The sequence below is a fragment of the Pyxicephalus adspersus genome, chromosome Z (genome assembly GCF_032062135.1).
Source record: "Pyxicephalus adspersus chromosome Z, UCB_Pads_2.0, whole genome shotgun sequence".
Classification (NCBI taxonomy): Eukaryota; Metazoa; Chordata; class Amphibia; order Anura; family Pyxicephalidae; genus Pyxicephalus; species Pyxicephalus adspersus.
Window position 1 is genome coordinate 20,581,189 of NC_092871.1, and position 20,887 is coordinate 20,602,075.

The 20,887-nt window shown below is 39.0% G+C and overlaps 1 protein-coding gene across 2 annotated transcripts in view; it reads left to right on the top strand.

Annotated features, from left to right (window-relative positions):
- Positions 1-2,676: 2,676 nt before the first annotated feature.
- The window catches only part of LOC140344031 (cdc42 effector protein 2-like), a 20,533-nt gene continuing 2,322 nt past the window's right edge, over positions 2,677-20,887 (top strand). The window contains exon 1 of one of the 2 annotated variants that reach the window (XM_072430937.1): positions 2,677-2,835. The gene's annotated coding sequence lies outside the window, so the exon portion shown is untranslated. Of the gene's footprint in view, positions 2,836-17,933; positions 18,066-20,887 lie in introns of those variants that run through there. The other variant, XM_072430938.1, reaches the window with a different exon arrangement.

The following is a 20,887-nucleotide window of genomic DNA, read 5'->3' on the forward strand; positions in this document are numbered from 1 at the left end:
GCTCGTCGTCCATTATCCGAAGGACCGTGGACGAGGAACGATCGTAATGTAAGTGGAGAGAGAGCACAGTGGGGTGCCGCTCAGTTGTGTTCCCCCTCCCCTCTCCATAGAGCAGAATGGAGTTCCATGGAGCTCATTCATGCATCGCACAGTCATATGTCCATGAAAAGGATCGTGAAAGATCCTTTCCAATGACAGTTATTGCAAGTGTGTACTTAGCCTTACTGTATTCTTTTCTTTGTTTTTGTGTCAATTACAAAACTCCTTAATAAACAGATATAGAAAAAATCCCCAGTATAAGATATTTTGACTGCATGGCATGGTTCCACTTCTTTTTTTTAAATCATTCTTTATTTAGGGGTTTTCAAGTATAAATCAAACAAAAATGAATAACATACAATAACACATTATAAACAACAAGGGAATGGTAACAAAACCTGTTGTCTATATGGGATGACAAAAATAGTGCTTATAAGAGAAGTGTCAGTATAATACAGTCCACTTTGCTGAAGAAAAGAAAGGAGTCCATAAATCATTCACTTACAGCCAGCCACAAAGGTCGCATAATATTATATAATGCAAAGTCATGAAATGTTAGGGTCCATGTGGCACTTAAATTCCGGAGTATATTATATCCAACTACCCCAGATAGCACTGAATTTTTTAGAGGTACTCCTTACACTTGCTGTGGGATCTGCAATTAATATATTGTTGTTGACCTTTCAGATCCATGTTCCTACTGATGGTGGTAAAGTAGACTTCCAACAAGTCGGTATGCAGGAATTGGCTGCTATAATGTCAGAGAATAAAATGTTTTCTAAGTTTTATTAGAGAGGTGATATAATGTAACAGAAAGAAGCCTGGATCCTCAGGTATGGTGAGTGATAAGTTTTTGCATAAAAAAACTCACCTGATCCCAAAAGGGACGTATCATCGGCCAGGACCAGAACATGTGTAACATGGTGCCATACTCTTTACCACAGCGCCAGCATAGATCCGTTATTGTTCCACTTCTGTTACATTCTAGAAATGCTTTTTGCCATCTGTTTTTATTGTTTTACACTTCCCTGCACAGAGACAGGCAAGTAATGTGGGGTTTAGTTTAAGGATTGTACACATGCTAGATAAATGTTGGTAAAAAAGAACAATGTCTGAAGGTCGGCCGACTCAATGTTCTTTACCCGTTCTTGAATCTTGTGACAAACAGTAGTGAAGAATGAGGATTCTCTGTTAAATCGAATGACCATCCAAGTGCATTGGTTTGAATATTAGGTGTAAAGTTGTCAAATGTAAATTGTGAGGGTAAAGGAAGTAACGTACAGTAGTTACTATCCAATCTCATACCAATTGTATCTGCAGTCTGTACAGTCATCTGGAATGGACTGCAAATAATTACTATATATATTTATATATAAATAGTATGCTGTATATTCTTTTGTCTAACGTCTATACATATCTTAAAGGGGAACTAAACTCAAAAATGGCCAAAACAAAAAAAAATCCACTTACTTTCAATCCTGCAGCTCAGTCAATCGGTCTGGAGGTCTCTTCCATCGGGTCCCGCATGGTCCCAGTATCAGTCTTCGGGTTGTTCTTACTATGTCACCTGACCCAGGTGCGAGATCGGGTGACGTAGTTGGGGAAAAAAACGTACTGATCTCACCGCATGCGTGTAGGGTACTTAGGCATGCGCAGGAGGGGCACCCAAGAGCCTCCCAGGATGTGTGACATAGGTATCCCGGGAGGCCTTGAGCTCCCATTCATTAGGGGCAGAAACTCATGCCTGCGCAGACATAAAAAGAAGAGCCTGGAAGAAGATGGCAGCACCCGTTGTCCAACCACCCTAGAAAAAAGAAGGGAGACAGGATGGCATGGGACCTAGTGGACTCTTTTTGTGGAGGGATTGATGGTTTTACACTTATAAAGCCATTTTTTTTACTGAAAGTTTCACTTTTTATCTGACTGTAAATATGTGAATTAAGCTAACAATTATTACTATTATACCATTAATACATATGATTACACACAGTTATCAGAATAGGTTTAGCAATATGAATGACTTTCCTCTCTTATAACCTCACCACACGCACGGCTCCAAGACTTTTCTAGAGCTGCCCCGACACTCTGGAATGGTCTTCCTCGTCCTATTCGGCTTGCTCCTACTTTCTGCTCATTTAAAACCCATCTTTTCATTCTTGCCTACCTGTTTTTGTCTCTTAAACCCTCACTACTTACTCACCAATCTGTATCTCCCCCTCCTATTATGTGCTGCTTCCCCCACCTCCTAGATTGTAAGCTTTTCGGGGCAGCGTCCTCTCCTCCTCCTGTGTCACTGTTTGCATCAGTCTGTCATTTGCAACCCCTATTTAATGTACAGCGCTGCGCATTATGTTGGCGCTATATAAATTCTGTTTATTGATAATAATAAAAAAATGAATTCGACACTTCTCTTTAATACACTTAGGGGAATAAGAAACATATAAATCACTGATCCCAGATATTCATATCCTATCAGTAGAAATCTTTGTATTGGTAATCATTTCCAGGATATGATGAGGACATGATCACAGCATTTCTTCATGTAGCCATGGAGGGGTTACTAGGAATGTGATGTCACAATCTTTAGGGATTCCATAGTCAGGGCAGGGGAAGGTGAATTTGCTGAGGCTCCTCCCTGGCTCTGTGTAGTGAATGAGTCAGAGCCTGGAGTCTGCTGTGGATGTGACAAGGAGGAGAGCAATCTGAAGGTTGGATGTATTCATCTGTATGAAGGATATCATCTTAGGTACCCAGGACCTCCAAAGATCACCCCTCTGCATACAGCTCCAATTCCAGGTCAGTGCTGCTTCTCTTCCTGCAGGATGACTGCAGCAAGACTGCAATATTCTACAGGGATGTCAATGGAGGGATTAGCAAGGAGACTGATAATACAGCATTAGACTGGAAGCTTGATTGGGCCGGGTCCTCTATTCCTCCTGTGTCATATTTTGTACTTGTTATAAATGCATATAGGTATCCAATATTTTTTAGAAATGATCTGTGCATGTATGTAGATGCAACGCACCCTGGTGCACACGCACACACACACACATATATATACATACAGACACATCAAACTATATAAAAGGTTTACCTATTTCGGTTGTAATAACCAATTACTATCCACAATATATACTCATTATTGTCTACCGAAATATATGACATCAGTTTCTATGATAAAAGGTTTATAGATGAGGATTAACGCAGTGTCTAAATCCTGCAGCCCCAATCCGGCACTGGTCATGGTAAGATCACATTTCCATTACAGATCTGTAATATTGTACAGGGTACGTTATTCTTTAGCTTTCCATAAAACTGTAAACAGAGTAATATAGTAAATATATTTGTACAATCAGCCTGATTTATTAAAGCTCTCTAAGGTTGGAGAGGATACACTTTCATCAGTGAAGTTGGGTGATCCAGCAAACCTGGAATGGATTCAAAACATTTGCTAGCAAATAGAAAATCTATTTAAGGGTGGATAACCCAGATTCACTGATAAAAGTGTATCCTCTCCAGCCTTGGAGAGCGTTAATAAATCAGACTCAGTGTATCTATAATAAGATATATTATTGCTTCTAGTCCCAAGCTTATTATTAACCTATGTTATGATGGTTTGTAGAATATTTTGCTATGCTCTTCAGAAGTGAGGTTATGAAATTCTGGCAGGGTTCTAGATTTTAGCTATTGGATCCAGTGATATGAATGAATGATTGGATGTCTAACTATGTATGGAATCTGCCTACAACTTTATACTTTGTAAATGAATGCTGGTCTGTTTATAGATGTAATTGATATATGGGGATATCATAAGACACTGTACATTGCTAACTGCAAGCTCTTCGGACTTTATCCTGCATAAAGCAGTATGCTGAGTTAGTGTGTAATAATGGCAACATATGGGGGCATGTTCAAAAGACTTGATAAAAGATAGCTTTTATTAAACTTTGCTGGAAATATTGATGAACTTGACTGATCTGTGTGGGTAAAACTATGCTTCTATTCCTACTGGTTTATGTATATGAAGCTGGTAATATGTGACTGCTAAGGAAGTTGACAATGGTCATATGAACAGGCTAGATGAGCCCACTTTCAATTATTTGGGGGTGGTGACTCTCAAGTGGGAACAGAAAATATTATTGGATAAATCATGCAGTTGTTGCTTAGGACATGAATAAATGCAGTTATAAAATATTAACTTTTTAATATATATTTAGGTAAAAAATATATTTTTATAGTGCTTTAGAAACTGTTATCACAGACCCAGGCTTGGATTGCTTACATTCAGCTTGTCTGCAACTTCAGGCAAATACTAAAATAATAAAGGTTCTATATACCTATTTGTTTTATTGTCATAATTGTCATGATATCTGCACTGCACTCATGTAACCATTGTAGAGACAGATCACAAACTGCTAGAAGAAGACAGCCTATGCTAAGCTATGAGTAATTACTGCTCAGCCGTATTGTGTGTTACTTCTCCCACCTCCTAGATTGTAAGCTTTTCGGGACAGGGTCCTCTCCTCCTGTGTCACTGTCTGTATTCGTCTGTCATTTGCAATCTTTATTTAATGTACAGCGTTGCATTATATGTTGGCGCTAGATAAATCCTGGTAATAATATTAATAATAATAATTGTCAGACAATTGTTAAAAGCGGAAGACACCTCAGATCTCATTTCTCATACCTTCCTCATAGTCTTGATGTGCTGCACAAATGTGCTGCCTACACCGTAACCGTTGATAGGTATATGAAGAACGCCATTACGATCCCATGCTGGTTTACAAAATGCAGTGTAAGTATACAGAAAAGAAATTCTGACTTTCCTAATCTGCAGGTTAGTGATTCAATATTAAAACCTGAGATAGTCAAGCAATTGTATTCTTCATAACGTCAACGATGACAGTTCCATTATAGATTTACTCTAAACATAATCTGCTCCTTTCACCAGTTTGTGATCTGTTTCCAGTAATTACATAAATGAAGTGCAGAAAGTGATGTGAAGGCAAAGGCCGTCCTTGTTTCCCACGCCGGCTAAATGTAAACAATGCAATGTTACATGATCTACTCAGTGGTGACAACATTTAATGTACTGAAAAAATGAAAGATAGTTTTATTTGACAAGCTGCTTGAAATTCTTATTTGTATTCCTGGATAATAAGATTTATGGTAAAGCACATTTGTTCTTAGATAAGTTAGAAATGTTTCAGGGCAAGCATAAGACGGTCACATTATTTGTAAATGTCATTTCAAACATTTGAATGTTACTTTGTTTTCCAAGAAAAGACTTTTATGTATGATTTGTTACGCAGGGTCCCAGCACAAGGAGTATAGAGGCTTCAGCTGTAATGATGTGATGGAGCCAGTGCTGAAAATTGATTTTTATGTTATTAAAGCCTTTTTACCTTAAAGCATTCTTTCCTGTTTTTTTATAAGCTTGCATTTCTATACTTTTGGTCTTGGTTCTGGCTTGACCTCGTCTCCTTCCCCCTTCTCTAGATGTAGGGGCCTGGATTTCTGGTTCCATCTGCCCCATGTCTGCTTACTTTATTCCATTATTATAACTATTAATAAAACTTTTCTGCAAGATTATAATTGGACAGTATTTACAAAACTTTGTGTCACGGATTTTTATATCAGTGGCTGAAGTGTAACTAAAATTAGTGCACAGTGCAGTAGCACCAGGGCCCAGAGGTCAGGGGCCCCAGCTTGAGATTTTACTAGGTATTTTTGTACAATGACCTTCTGGCTTACCTTTTGATCCCAGGTCACTTCCCTAAGCGTAAAAGCTCTTGTAGTTTCACCCCATGTATGCTCACATAACATAATAAAGCGATTTTTATTACTTGTGTACATTTCTGATGTTAGATAAGCAAGAGTATGACTATAGTCATAGCACGCCATGCAACAGCTTTGGAGCCCAGGTGCACTTGGGGCCAGAAGTGTCTGTATTCACTGTCAATTATATTTTACTTTTGATAAAATATATTTTGATTACGTTTATTATCATTAATATTAACATGTATTTTTTAAAGCTCCAACATATTACACAGCATTGTACATTAAATAGAGGTAGAAAATGATACAGGAGGAGGACAGGACCCTGCACAAAGAAGCTTACAATCTAAAAGGTGGGGGAAGTAGCACACAATAGGAGGGGAGATATGAAATGGTGGGTAAGTAGTGAGGGTTTAGGAGACAGAAGAAGAGGTAGGCAAGTTTGGATAGGTTTTAAGGGTTTGGGAACCTATGTATGATAGCTATGAATGTGGTATTCTGTATAAAGGAACTGCATTTGGAATAGAAGGAGCCCTGAATAATCTTGATGTGAGGTCACATCAGAACAAGTGGATAACAGCTGGGTTGGGTCTGTGTGCCGTCTGATTGCTGATAAAATATGTCTCAGACGACCTAGGTTGACCTACATTTACTGCGTGTACAGGTACCTTTAGACTCATTTCAAGTGAAACTATAACCCCGTTTTTATCTAGTTAGCAACCCTGCCCGGCCTGTAAAAAAGTTTATCATTCAGATATGGAGCTTGTTCTGATCATTTCTATCTGGGATCACTTTCTAAATGGGATCAGGAGGGCAGAATCCTGTGTGTAGTGTTTCCTGACTTTCCACCAATTCCAAACAATTACCAACCAGAAAATTATTCCGGTCGGTTGGTTGAATGCAAAACATTATATTTACTAAGCCTTATGCCCATGAATACATCATTCCACCAGAACAATATCACAAAATCACACAAAAAAATGAGAGATATAAAGTAGCACTAAGTAAACCATGTAGGCACTGCTCACTATTTACCATGTCATTATCTGAATGTTTCATTATAAGATATTTGACCTTTTTAGTAACACAGAATTGCCTCTATTATGTACTTGGTTACTGGTTAACATAGCGTCATTTAATGCCAGGTAATATCAGTACTGGAATTTCGGGGTCACAGGGGCACATTTTTTCCTTTACTAAATCACAGTACTTAGAAATTCCCTGTTATTATGAAGTATTTCCTGGTATGAGTCAATATTTTCCGGCAGTGGTGCTACAGTCAATGATCATTCATGATTAGAGTGACCCTAAAGTAGATTTCGAGCTCTTATGATGTCACTTCTCGGACGCCTCCTTCACAGCCCATTGTTGCCAGGGATTTTCCATGCTCAGGAGAATTGTATTCATTTTACTTTTTTTTAATAAATTAATTTCTCTCTTTGAGGTTGTCTATGTAATGTTATAAATATAATATTTGGTAGCAGTGGTTGTATTATGTAGGGATTAACATGAATCTGTTCATTGGCCTTTAAGGGCAAAGCAACAGGTTCACCCCATTCATGTTCCAAAAACATGCAGTTAGGTTTATTGGCTTCCCCCCAAAAGTTGTTAATGACTACAGTAGGGACATCGGATTGTGAGATCCCTTGAGGGATAGCTAGTAACAGGACTATGGACTTTGTACAGGGATGTGTAATATGTCGGCGCTATAAAAATACTGGATAAAAATAATAATGTTTTCACCCGTCTCTGTGATAAGGGTTGGCATGGAGAAAGTCCTCAAACCTGCACGGACAAAGCATTGGTTCACTTTAAAGGATCAGTCTAACCACCATTGATCATATGAGTATGGATTATAGGGGTATATAGGCTAACTTTTTCCAAAAATGTAAGGAACTTGAGCAATGAGCTCCATCTGCTGCTACCTTTTCTGCTCTCCCCCAAGGTCCTATTACTGCAGGTAGGGAAATCTTTTTAATTCTGCTTGAACATACCTGAAGAATAATTTCTCTTATCCCCCTGTGCCACTGTCTGTATTGGTCTGTCATTTGCAACCTCTATTTTATGTACAATGCTGCATAATATGTTGGCGCTATATAAATCTTGTTTATTATTATTAATAATTTTAATAATAATAATAATATTATTAATAATCTATTCTGCCATAAAGTAAATCATTCTCCTATATTCCACATGTAAACCTAGCAGAGTCTTATGACCTGTTTGCTAAAAACTCCTTTGCTCTGGCCAGTTGATTCCAACAGAATTTTACAATTTGAGCTTTCTCTAGAACAGAGGTCAGCAAACTTCTTTGGCCACTAGGTCGTTTCAGGGTTTGGCAGGAGCACACTAGGCCAGACTTTCTCTCGAGTTCTGCCCCAATGGCTCCGCCCCCAGGAACGCCCCCTGAAGGGAAATCCTCCTCCCCCGCAATGCATACGGAGGAGAGGGAATGTTCCCTATTTACCCTGGCGCTGGATGTGTTGACACCAGCCGCTGTAAATAGGTAAGGGAGCCACCACACGGAGGCTCAAGAGCCGCATGTGGCTCCAGGGCTCTGGCTCCGCCACAGGTTGCCGGCCAGGATTAGGCCATATCGGCCAGGGAGCATTAGGCTGGAACAAACTACCGAATAGGCCCTATCTGGCTTAAAGTCCGGAGTTTGCTGACTCCTGCTCTAGCAGATGAAAGTCTATAGAGCAACAACTGTGCAGGTGTGCCCATCAGGAGAAAGATTTCGACCGTGGCATAAAGGTAAAATCACAACTTATTTCCCTAGAACAGATCCATTTCCCTAGTCAGATCCATTTATCTATCATCAGTCACTTGCTCGAAAGTCCAAAAGAAAAACTCTGCCCTTCCAACTATGTGGTGGGCATGGTGTGAACCACTGGAAAGATGAACCACTTGAAAGTACCTAATCCGATTTCATTGCTCATTTGTACACAAAAACAACTTGTGTACTTTCATATAATTACCAATATTTCTGATCACTCTGTTCCCAGTAAAGGAATCAAAAATGGGTCAGCTGTTGAATTCATGAAGACAAGGCTGCGGACAATGTTTATTCTGATTATAAACACACATGCCTAAATAGCAAGACAGGCATCCTCAGGCAATATTTTCACAGTGACTGTGCCAGTATGTGTAGAAGACTATTCCATAACTCCATTTAATAGTGAAGGACAAGGATATCAGCTTCTCCATTTGTACATATCCATCATGATATGTGTGCTTTACAGCTGCCTGGTGGTATTTAATTTTCTTTGCAAAGATCAAAAGATTTAAGAGAAAGAAGATTTATGTTGTATGCTTTGTTCTTTCTGCACCCAGTGACTTCATAGGACATAAATAAATATACACCCACAATAATAAGACAGGGAACTTTTGTATGATAACGTCTCGTGTTTCTAACCACCATCCACACATTCAGGGATTTGGATCTTTGCTCTTCTGTGTCATCTTCTGTTCTGCAGCCAAGAGATGAACAGCTTTGAACCGACAAAACCGTGTAGTTGTGCCAGTCAGACAAATATACATTTGGTAAAACACTTTACACATTTAGATCTATGCATTGCATTATTACACGTGGATTACGCATTACATGATGTGTTATTGTGTGTTGCATTAAGACAGCTTATAAAAATTTAATGGGCTGTCAACACACCCTAACATACTAAAAAAAGTCACAAGACAACTGGAGTTACGTGTGTGCACAAGTCGGATTTCCTTCACACGTGTAAATGATTCTTGTAAATGGGTTTTCTTCTTGGCTCTGCCAACCTCAGAATGATTGCCCAAATTAATGAATCTCTGTGGGATTTTCTCAGACTTGGAATAGCACTTCCCCAATGAAGAATGTTGAGAGGGGAAATGTTAGATGTCATCCATATTTGAGCACAGTTGTTCTCTGGAACATCTGAAATTGTTATGTCAAATACAAGGGCAAAGTGACATTCAGTGTCATCTGGAACTAAAATAATAAAAACATTTCCTTTGCTGAATATATCTTATCAGTTAAAACATGTCCAAGCTTCCTTTACTGCTGATCACATGACAGAAAACCTTGGTTCACATGATCTGAAAAGGCGCAGACCAAAAAACTAATTTGTTCCTAGTTTTAGCAGGGATCACATAACTAAATATTTACTTTTCTGAAAAACAAAATGATCCATTTTCCTAGGCAATGTTGAATGGACTGGTAATTAGGCATTAGGATGTGTCGGGAAAATGAATCAGCATAAGTAATCCAGCTTTTCTCAAATTCTGTAGATATCCATAGAAATGAAATAACATTTGAGTACAGCTCTGTTTTAAGAATAAAAAAAGGCATCTGTGTATATTATTATTTAGCTCTTGAAGTTATGAAATAGGATAAAGCAAGAATAAATAATAGTTATTTTGTTACTAAAAAGTACAAAACAGAAATAGACACAAATGGTTGTCTCTTGCTGTCAATGTGTAAAACATTTCCAAAGACCAGTCCAGCGAGCAATGTTGGCAGAATTGATAGGAAGTTGGGAGTTGTTATGTAATGGTTCATTAAATATATTTCAGGCATAGTGCTCTAGATTATGGGAAAATCCTACATTAGAAAACCCCTGTCCCAGGGGCTTGCTGGGATTGTCCTAACAGCCTGCTGATCTGATTCTTCTGTTCTATAATATGCAATGTTGAGCAAGCAATGTGATTTTCATAGATGTTGCAACCAATTTGAGGGCCACTCAAGATAATCAGGTTCAGTGTGATTTGCAAGTAATAAGCTGAAAATGGTGCATAAATGAGAAGTGTGAAGGTGAGTACCCATCATGACACACGTGGATTACTTCCCATTTATAAACATGGGATCTCGGCATTGTGTCACTCTACTGGGTGCATTACATCTAATAAAGCAGCATGCAGGTAGGCAAGGTATTTTTACAAACAGGACAATCCTAAGCAATACTTCATAAAAGATCACTCCAATATTAGGTTCAACCTTAGTCAAAATATATATATTGGTATTTCTATTGGTGTTGTATTATCTTTAATTACTATGTATTGCTATAGGAATTGACAACACACCTGCACAATAGTTTACCACAATGTACATGGTATGTGTTGCAATTACAATGGTACATGTCCAATAATAAACCCCTTTGAGTACTTGTAGCAGAAATGGTGGAGTGAAGAACAGTGACATGTCTTATGACTTAAAATAGGGATGAAATAGCAGTCAGGGCAGCCAGAAGACTCCTGGTGGTGCACCATCATGCATGAAGTTGTCATCTTATGGAGACAAAAGGATATCCCCTTTGCCCTACATCATTTTCATGTTAAGTGGCTAATATTACCAGAACTGTTTTACTTTTAACTTACTTGTCCGTTTCCTGCAGTGACATATTCTAAAGGAGAGGAAGCAGAGTTCTTTTCTTCCTCTTAGTAGCGGGTCCGTAAGATCAGGAAAGAACGGGGCCACCAGTAAGTGACCATAGCCTATGTGTGTGATTGGTCCCAATATGTACAGTCAGCATTTCCTTGCAGGAAGATAGCTATATTACACAAATCAGTCTGCTGTCTCCTGTCCAGATCCATCAGCCAAGAATGTGTCAGGACTGGGTGAGGCCCACCATCTGTCAGGCCATCCCTGGTGCTAAACTCTTGCTGACTCCACAGGGATGGTCCGGGGTGCAGATTGAAAACAGAAATTACAGCAATGTGCATAAAAATATTGCTCTTCTGAGGTGTTAAGTATCTCCAATCTACTTTCTCCTACAGTGAAGAGCCTTAGTTTTTAAAGGCTGACAAGATCTTGCCAACTTATTTGTAACAGCATCTTGATTAACTGAATATCACCCAGGCTTAAAAAATTGTGATAGATGGGCGGATATCAGCCATCAGAATATTTGGCATTGAAGCCCTGCCTTTGTATCAAACACAGAAGTGTGCCATTTTTTAAGGTAATGACCCAGTGGATCAGCCTTTTATCGCCCCTTTTCCTGGAGGAATCCTTGGAATATCTTGCTAGATAGATAAATAAATATATATCACAGAAACTAGCATGATCGGTGGAAGAAATGCACACCTACATTAGGGGGTTAGAGGAAGAATGCACCTTTTATTGGTGGTCAGTAGAAGGAAGAATGTCACTTATATTGCCAGTCAGTTAGAAGACTGTCACTTGAAAGAATGCAACTTACATTGGCTATCATTGAAAAGAATGGACCTTACATTGGTAAACATTGGGGGAAAGATTCCTCTCTATATTACTGGTTTATGGGAAAATGTCCCCTAAATTGTCGGTCAGTGGAAGGAACCATTTAACTTGCATTGGTGATCAGTGGAATAAAAAATATCCCTTGCATTGATGATCAGTGGAAAGAAGAATGTTGTTTACTTTGGTGGGCAGTTACAAAAATGTCCTTCACATTGGTGATCTGTTCAAAAAATTTAGCCAGTAAGAAGAATGCACCTAACTTTGGTGTTCAGCTGAAAAATTGTCTCTTGCATTGGTGGTAGGAAAATTGCGCAGTGCATTAGGGTACACTGTTCTCACACTAATTTCTCTACTACATGATGTCAATTTGATCATTCTCTCTGCTCAAGAATCCCCAACAACCTCTGTTGGAACTTTACTTTTTCATGTAACTTGGTTTGAGAAAGGGTCTATGAACTGAAGCAGTAATATATCCCAAGAATTTCTCTTTACAGTCCAATTCTTTCCTGAGGATTGCATTGGTTATTGAATCAGAAGCAGGATCTGGTTGTTGTGATTAACCTAAATTCAATTTAAGTACTCCATTCCAATGTTTACCAGTGGTGACATCAACAAATATGTTTCCTCTGAAATATCAGATAACTAATGGAATTCAGAAAAGCTTGCTATATTGGAATAGGATTGGGCAGAGCTGATTGATACAACATATAGCCGTATCTTCTTGAGACAATTTTCTTGTGTTGGGTGAAGCAGGAGTATAGACAACACCAAAAACTGTAAATGTATTACCTAATAGAGATAGGACTCTTGGACAATCCTCTAGAAACTAACTTGATCTCTCCTATTTACCTTTTCATGTTTTTTGCCACATGGTCAGCCTTGAGATGGTTATTGTAATAGTGCCCATCTGAACAATGCTTTAAGGCCGTGTCTCTGAACCAGGAATCTATGGAACCCTGGATTTCCTCCAGAGTTTGCTTGGGGTTTAATATGTTATGTCCATTTTGAGCCGCTCAGGTCAGTTCAGCTGACACCAATGATTGTTTTGGGTATCAATGAGCGAGATTCTTCACCCTGGCCAGCAATGTAAGAAGAAGTTTCCATACTGACCATTACACTAATGTACCATGAGATGTGGATATAGTAATTATAGCTATGGGTTCCCAGGATCTGAAAGCATTTGGAGGGGTTCTCCCAAGTTAAAAAGATTGAGAACGTCTTCTTTAGACTATAATGCTGCCACATATAATGAGGAAACCATATAATGATTGCTCAGAAGCATTTCAGAGTTTTATGGTATACATTAACAGCTAAAACAAAACGTGTCTGTCTTTTAAAACAGAGCCAAGTGAATTTTTATTTCTGAACCATTCCAATCTCTGACCATATTGCAACACTTACAACAAGACGTCAGGACATGTATCCATTCCCTAGATCACATACTGTAGTATATGGTATTTGGGATCACTGATCCACTATAAGCCCAAATTTATGTCACACTCACACCCCTATCTTAATTTAATCTGTAAACAAGTAAAGTGTAGTCCTTATGATTGTACACATGCACAGTTTTGACTAACACTCTTCCTCTGTAACAATCTTTCTATAATCAACATCTTTTTATGGGACAATGATGTATAGCGTAGCATCGTAACATAGGGTTATAGTTCCTGTCCTAAGCCATCTGCTTGCCTTCTGTATGAGGCTGTTGGGGGTTTGCTGGGGGTCCGAGGTGAGAGTTCAGCTCCTTCTCACAGTCCCCTGGAAGCAGCATTCTAATAAATCATCCATCACTGGAGGCTTTCCAGCTGAGACAAACAAGATACGACCCTATAGGAGAACCAGATAGGCAGCAGTTAAATCCTCTGGAAAGTCCAGTAGGAAGCAGGAAATATTTGTTTACTCCTCTATATATGTACAACACAGCTTTTCCAGTAAAGCCCACTGCTTTGAAGATGTTTTTAAGCAAGATGAAATCTAAACAAGTGTAGCATTTGTTGCAATATTTTCTACACAGGTAGGCCCCAGGTTACATACGAGATAGGGACTGTAGGTTTGTTCTTAAGTTGAATTTGTATGTACATCGGAACAGGTACATTATTTTAATAAATGCAATTAGGACAGATGTTTGTCTCAACATATTATTAGGCACCATGGTATCAGTTACTGTATAAAATCCTCACTGTGAGTTAATCACAAACAAAGCAAAAAAAAATTTATGGAGCCTAGACATTCATTAACTTCTTGAGCAAGCTGTGCTTTGATATACAAAAAGAAACAACTGCAGATTTTGTCTTGGTCATTAAAGAGTTACAGGTGGCTGCAGAAAGAGCTCAACCCCCTAAGATCACCCACAACCTCAGCTGTGTTTAACAAAAGATTTCTGCAAGTCATGCAAACTGCCCCTCCACTCTTCAAGCTTCCATTCTACACACAGCAAGCAGGGAAGCCCCGTTCATATCTAGGATGCGTCCGTACGTCGGATGTCCTTAAGCTAGGGACTACCTGTATCCTATTTGTTCTCAGATAGAATTGCATACGTCTTCTTTCCCTTCTATCCCATTGTCGGATAGGGTTATGTCTTTGTTCTGTGTTTAAAGGTTCTCATTTTTCCAGGTCATGGAATATATGGTAGTTGTTAGATACCCTTGTTCTTGTAATGTTAGTGGTGCTGTTCAGCTTGTCCAATCCACTTTAGTTCTAATGAGTGCTAAGCAAATAGCCAAGCATTTATAGCCTAATAGGTAGTTTGGACATTTTGTTTGGACATCCAAACACCAATAAATGTGACAAGGATTGTGTTGTGGAAGAGTTGTGGAACCACCCTGTTCTATTTGTAAAACCTCATCCATAACACTCACACAGACTTCCTGACACCAACTGTGAGATTATGCAACCAGTACAGGGTGGCTCCACAACTTTCATACCCCTTTTCCTGTTCTTGGCCAATCTGCCTTCTTACCATGGATGGTGAATGAACTAAGGTGTCTGCTATAAATAAATTATGGGGTAATTTTTTGTTATTCATGGAAACTGATTAAGAGGCTTGGACAAGCTACAAAAGTCTTCAGCATTATAAGAACAAGTCCAGGTAAATTGTGCCATTTAGCTGATGGTTTAAAGTTCTGTTGTATTGAATAATTAAAGGCAAGTATTTTTATCTAATATTTATTGTGGTTTTAGGTTTTTGTATGTGGTTTTAGTTCAGTAGCATTAGTAAGGGTAACATCTCAAACCCTGAGATTGGATTCAAATGTTAATTTAGATGACTCTGACATCTTCTTGGTAGTGATTAGCAAAGGCAAAATTTGTGGAACCTCATGACCTCAGAGTGTAGGACCTCATGAAATTGATATTGGTCCTAAAGAAACGTTATGACATAATTCATCATCACACAATGCCATCATATTGCAATATTTTAAGTTTTCATTGTACAACAACCAAACGTATCTCCCTGCAGAATAAGTACAGTAAGTTTTCAGCTCCTTAGACTTTTGCCAGGGTCAACAGATATTTTTCCACTTATAAAGATACAACTTTTTTGAAATGGGACACTTAAGCGCATACATTTTCAGGCTTAATTCTTGCTCTTGGCAGGCTCTCAGTAAATCAGCACATAAAGCAATTAGGCAATTTTGAGTGTAAAAACATTTGCATTTATCTATAAAACATCTGAAATAGTCAACACTGACAAAACTTTAACAACTCAAAAACTTAAACTATTTGTGCTTTGTTTAGCCAGATTTATGCTGATGCATCATTGATCTTCATATATGTGTCTTAAGCATTCACAATGGAATGGGCACCAAGGAGTGCCCATAGCATTGGGTTAGTATGGCACAAAACAATTTGAGGATTTATGTACTGCAACATCAACAAACTTCTATAAGGAGGAAGCTTAACTTTTCTTTACTGTAATGATTGAATCTACTGGAATAGTCAGAGGCTGTTTAAATTGTTTTATTGCTTTCCAAAAATATTTGTAGTTTACACAGAACAGTACAGTAGCCAATCAGATTGTATTTTAAATAAGCTCTTATAAGAGATCAGAGCAATGTGAGGTCACAGTTATGTGTTGTACATGGGAAACTGTCATGTTTTTAATCTTCTCAGTATTGTATATCCTCCATGTGAATAAAATGATGACACAGCGGGGTGGGGTGCGAAGAATATATGGTCATATTGTATGTACTCTCACTGCACAGTCATGGTTTATTTTTGGCAGGAGAATCTGCCTATTCTGCAGAATGACTAATATCCTCTCCTTATTTATACAAACATTGCCGGTGACATGAATAGTGTCTTGGCTGTGACCTTTACCAGGTATAATCCTCTGGCTTATCTTAGGTGAGGCCAGACAAGCAAATGACATATCAGCCAGGTGGAAGTGCAGCTCATTCACATATCCTAAACATCAACCAGTGTTTCAATTTTGGGTTGAGGCTAAATGAATGAATCCTTGACTGGCGTTTCATATTTGTTTTCACCTTCTTAATATTAGTGCTGTTGTTTTGGGTCCGAGAGTTTTCCACCAAAGATTTGGTACTAGTTGACACCTAAACCAAGCCTATACCTTTTTCCTGACCCGAAACCTAACCTTGGAACAACAGGCAAATCATTTGTATAAAATGTTTAATATATTATTATATTGATAAAGATCTATTTTGCAGACCATAGTCATGTCATTAACTGTCCAAAGAAGTTTACAATCTCATGCCCCTATTTCATTATCACAGTCTAAGGTCTATTTTGAGGGGAAGCCAAATAAACTGCATGTTTTTGGGAGGTGGGAGGAAACTGGTTTGCCTAAAGAAAACCAACACAAACGTGGGAAGAACATACAAACTCCTTGCAAATAGTGTCCTGGCCAAGAGTTGAACCTGGGACCTACTGCTGCAAAGGTGGGAACATTACCTACTGAGCCAACCATGCTGTCCATGTTATATGTACCACAAATTCATTGCTCTGGGTAATCGTGATCCAGTTTATACTAGAAGGACCGTTAAAAACAAGTTCAGATTTCAGGGAACCCCTGATATATATAAAACTAAATAATTGAGGGTCGTGCGGAAGATGCTGCCATTACAGTAATTATCTGAAAAGAATTCCTTTACAATGTAAATCAACATGTCACCTTCTAGACAGCTAAAATATCACTGGGGTCATCCTAATGGCTCTGCCAGATGGTGTTGAACCCAGAAATATGCAGGCTTCATCAGATAGGAGGTCATTCAGCCAAAGCTTAAGGAAGCTCCAACAACTACTGGTGGAACCCAAAGGTCAAGAATGGTCAATGTAGATCATTTCCCATGCAATTATTGCAATGCAACTCAGATGGGTGGCTATAGGGAAATGTGTGTAATGAGATTCTTACCCCTCACCCCTAACCTGCTGAATGAATCATGAAGAAGTGGCAAGAGTTCTGTGCTCTCCCCTCCTGTACGCATGTCCATATCGTGTAAAGGAAGGGAGCCCAGAGTGGCTCTCTCTGTTGTCCAACCTCTTCAAGCCTGGATGCTGATGTGGGGTAAACATCAATTAATCTATGATCAAAATGCCATATCCTGTGCCAAATTTATATCACTGGACCATAAAGTGTAAAAGAAAAGATGCTGACTATAGCAACTAATGAGAGGTTTGCTTTATTTTGTAGCTTATTTCAGAAACATGACATCATTTGGCTGCCATGGGCATCAGAGCTATAATTAAAGGATACAAAAACACCACCTTTCCTATTCCTCCTTCCTTTATTATGTATATTGGGAGGTAAATAGAGCAAAAGGGAAGCCATATTGGAGCCAGGTTAGGAAAGGAGGGAGGAGGGGAAGTCTATAATAAGATCAGGGCTTGGAGGTGCAGCTCAGCGGATAATAGGCAGCACGGCTGCATTTTATATCAGAGGAAATGTGAGGTTGCAGCAGATGGGGTAATGCTTCTCTATATATGAGCACCTGGACAAACCCATTTAAAATGCTGTGAGCTTCAGGGAAGAGGCAGAAATATGGGCTGAAATGTATCCCGGCTCCTTATTAATGGAGGGGAGCATCTGGAGGTTAGTGCTATTTGATATAATCTATGAGATCAGCTCTGCAGCCATCTGTCTGCTAAGACCAACCATGTCTGATATAGAGAGGGAAGTTCAGGAAAAGAACCGTACAGCTGTCCTCATCACCCTTGTCTCAGGACATGGTGATATTTTCATCTGATGGTCACTTTCTATGTCTGCAGAATTTTCCACATGACCGATCTATAGCACATAACTATTACCCTACCTGTCCTTGCTTCTAAATAATATATTACTCACATCTTAAAGCTGAGCTCTAGGCAGATAATAAAAGCTCAAACTAAAGCAGCTCTATAATCATTAATTTATAATACCAATACATAATTATTAATAACATAACAATATTACCATTTTATTGCAAGCAGCATAAGTATAAAGTTGACTTGATATCAACACCTTAGTCTGTGTACAGCAGAGCTGAGTGACCGGTGGAGAAGCACCACAATAAATCTGCAATGCAAGGAACAAACTGATAGGAAGAGAGAACAAAGTGTCAGGAATTAGCTCAGTAATGAGCTGTGTGAAAGGACTGTGTAAATCCCAGGGTTGGATAACTAGGAGCACAAATCTTTTTGCAACCAATAAAGGCTGCACTGTGAATGTACCTGTCTGTGTAGTGTTTAAGAAAACATTTACTGAGAACAACATGGAAGCTGCCGTTACCAATGACCTGTTTTCCAAATGCTACTTGCCTGGCTCTCATGCTGATTCTCACGACCCTGGACCCCTTCCTCAGTGGGATGCCTAATGTAGTGTCTCTCCCATGGACGTCTATAGAGAGTGAATGGGGGTGGCAGTGATCAGTTTGGTGTTACCTGCCATTACCTTCTGTAAAATATGTAAAAGCATGGTACAGCACTTGTGCCAGCTGCTGGGATCCACACAGGAACAGTTGTTCTTCCAGCAAATCATAACCTAACCTTAGGGTTACTGGAAGGGTTAGCATGAGGGTTTCTGTAAGGGTAACAAGGAATACATCATTGGGAGTGGCCTTCAGTTCTACTGAAACTACCAATGCTGCACCCTGGCACAGGGAGCTAATGTATCATGGTGTCTGTAATGTCAGTAATTAAACCAGTGATGGACTGTCACCATCAATCTCTGTACTATAGAATAATTTGTATTTTTGTTGAATAAATTTAGGAAATGGTTCTAATCCTTCCTGTCGTAGATATTTAGTGAAGTCATTTTAGTGTCAGGGCACACGACCCTGCAGCACCTCCACATGCGGAACTCTGCATAGGATTGAACTCTTATTCCAGAGACTGCGTTGTATACTTATGTATTTATCCTTGTGATATCCCTCCCTCAACCTCAACTTATCTCAACCTTTGAAAAACGTTCTCCACCAAATCTCCTGAAGAAGCCGATAGGCGAAACGTGTCAGGAGGAGATGTTCTGTATCTATTTCATTAGGAATTTCACTGTCTAGCCAATCAGTCAATCATCCCATGCTTAATAATGTGGGAGAGACCAAATTAATTCTTTGGATGAAATTACTTTAGTTGGAAACTTGTACTCTGAACCTGATTTTTATAATATAAATTTCTCTTTGCCGCACAAAACCCTGGCTATACTCTGTTTCTTTTTTCATCATTTATAATACCCAATCCAAGGGAGTGGCTATTGCTGTTTGCATGGATGTTGGGACTAGCACTATTCTTTAGCTTTAAAATTTACAATATTTCCAGAAATGCAGCAGATCCCTTGGTTCATTCCTGAAAGCATATACTACACAATATGGGATTGCAGGGATTATTTAAACATTAGAAGGTGTAAAATATAATTTACTGACGTCTAGCTTTAATGGAGCCCATGCAGAGGTTCTGAACTTCTTTAATCATTGTCAATTAGCTCATCGGTCAATATCAACAATAGTATAGGAGAAAGTTCTATCACTGGCCAAGGGGGATGAAAGTGACTGTGACAGGCAATTATTCAGTGACTGGTTTTAGGAGGGCTTGTCCATCCTGTTTGTTGAAGGGGAAGGAAGCTTATCCCAAAAGCCAGCGCTGGTTTCCCCCGGAAATCTAATAATACAGATCCCATGTAACGAGCGTGTACCATCGTTATTTTTATCTTTGCCTGTCCTCCCTGATTATCTGGAGATTATTCCTACTAGTATGATATTTCTGCAGCTCAGTAAACAAATTCCCCCCCAACACGGCCATTTCCTGTTAGCGTCATATTTGATTTGAATCTCTGAAGAACAAGCAAATGGCTTAATTATTAAGGCAAGAGCAATATGTAATGTGTATTATGATTAGCAATTGTCTTGTATTGTTCTGGATGATAAACAATGTGGACGGTTAGATTCATGGTAGGGTAGTGGGTAATGCATATAAAGAAGAGGGGATACTTATAAAGTACCTTCAGTGTCCTTTTGCTAACTACAGGTTCACCTTAAATTTTCCATTGCACACCAACTTTAAAAATCAGCTTACCTAGCTAGGAAAAATCCTCAGAACCAAAAGAAGATGTTGTGCAGCAACAATCCCCTAAAGTACACAGTCCATTAAACCAAAAATTCAGCACTAGTGTTGGTGTTCGAATTCGAGTTGTCCATATATTCGACCCGATATGTCCATATATTCCAATATGGCTATTGGAATTCGGATAGACCATACCCGAAAAACACAGGATTCGAAGTCGCAAAAAAAAAATGTGCTAAAAAAAAAACACATGCACAGCCGTGGGAATCCTCCTGTCAGTGTGGGATCCCCGGTCACTAGAGGTTAAATGGGGACAAGTCTCCCCATTCATCACCTCTAGCATTCATCACTTCACAGCTCAAGCTTCATCTGAATTTT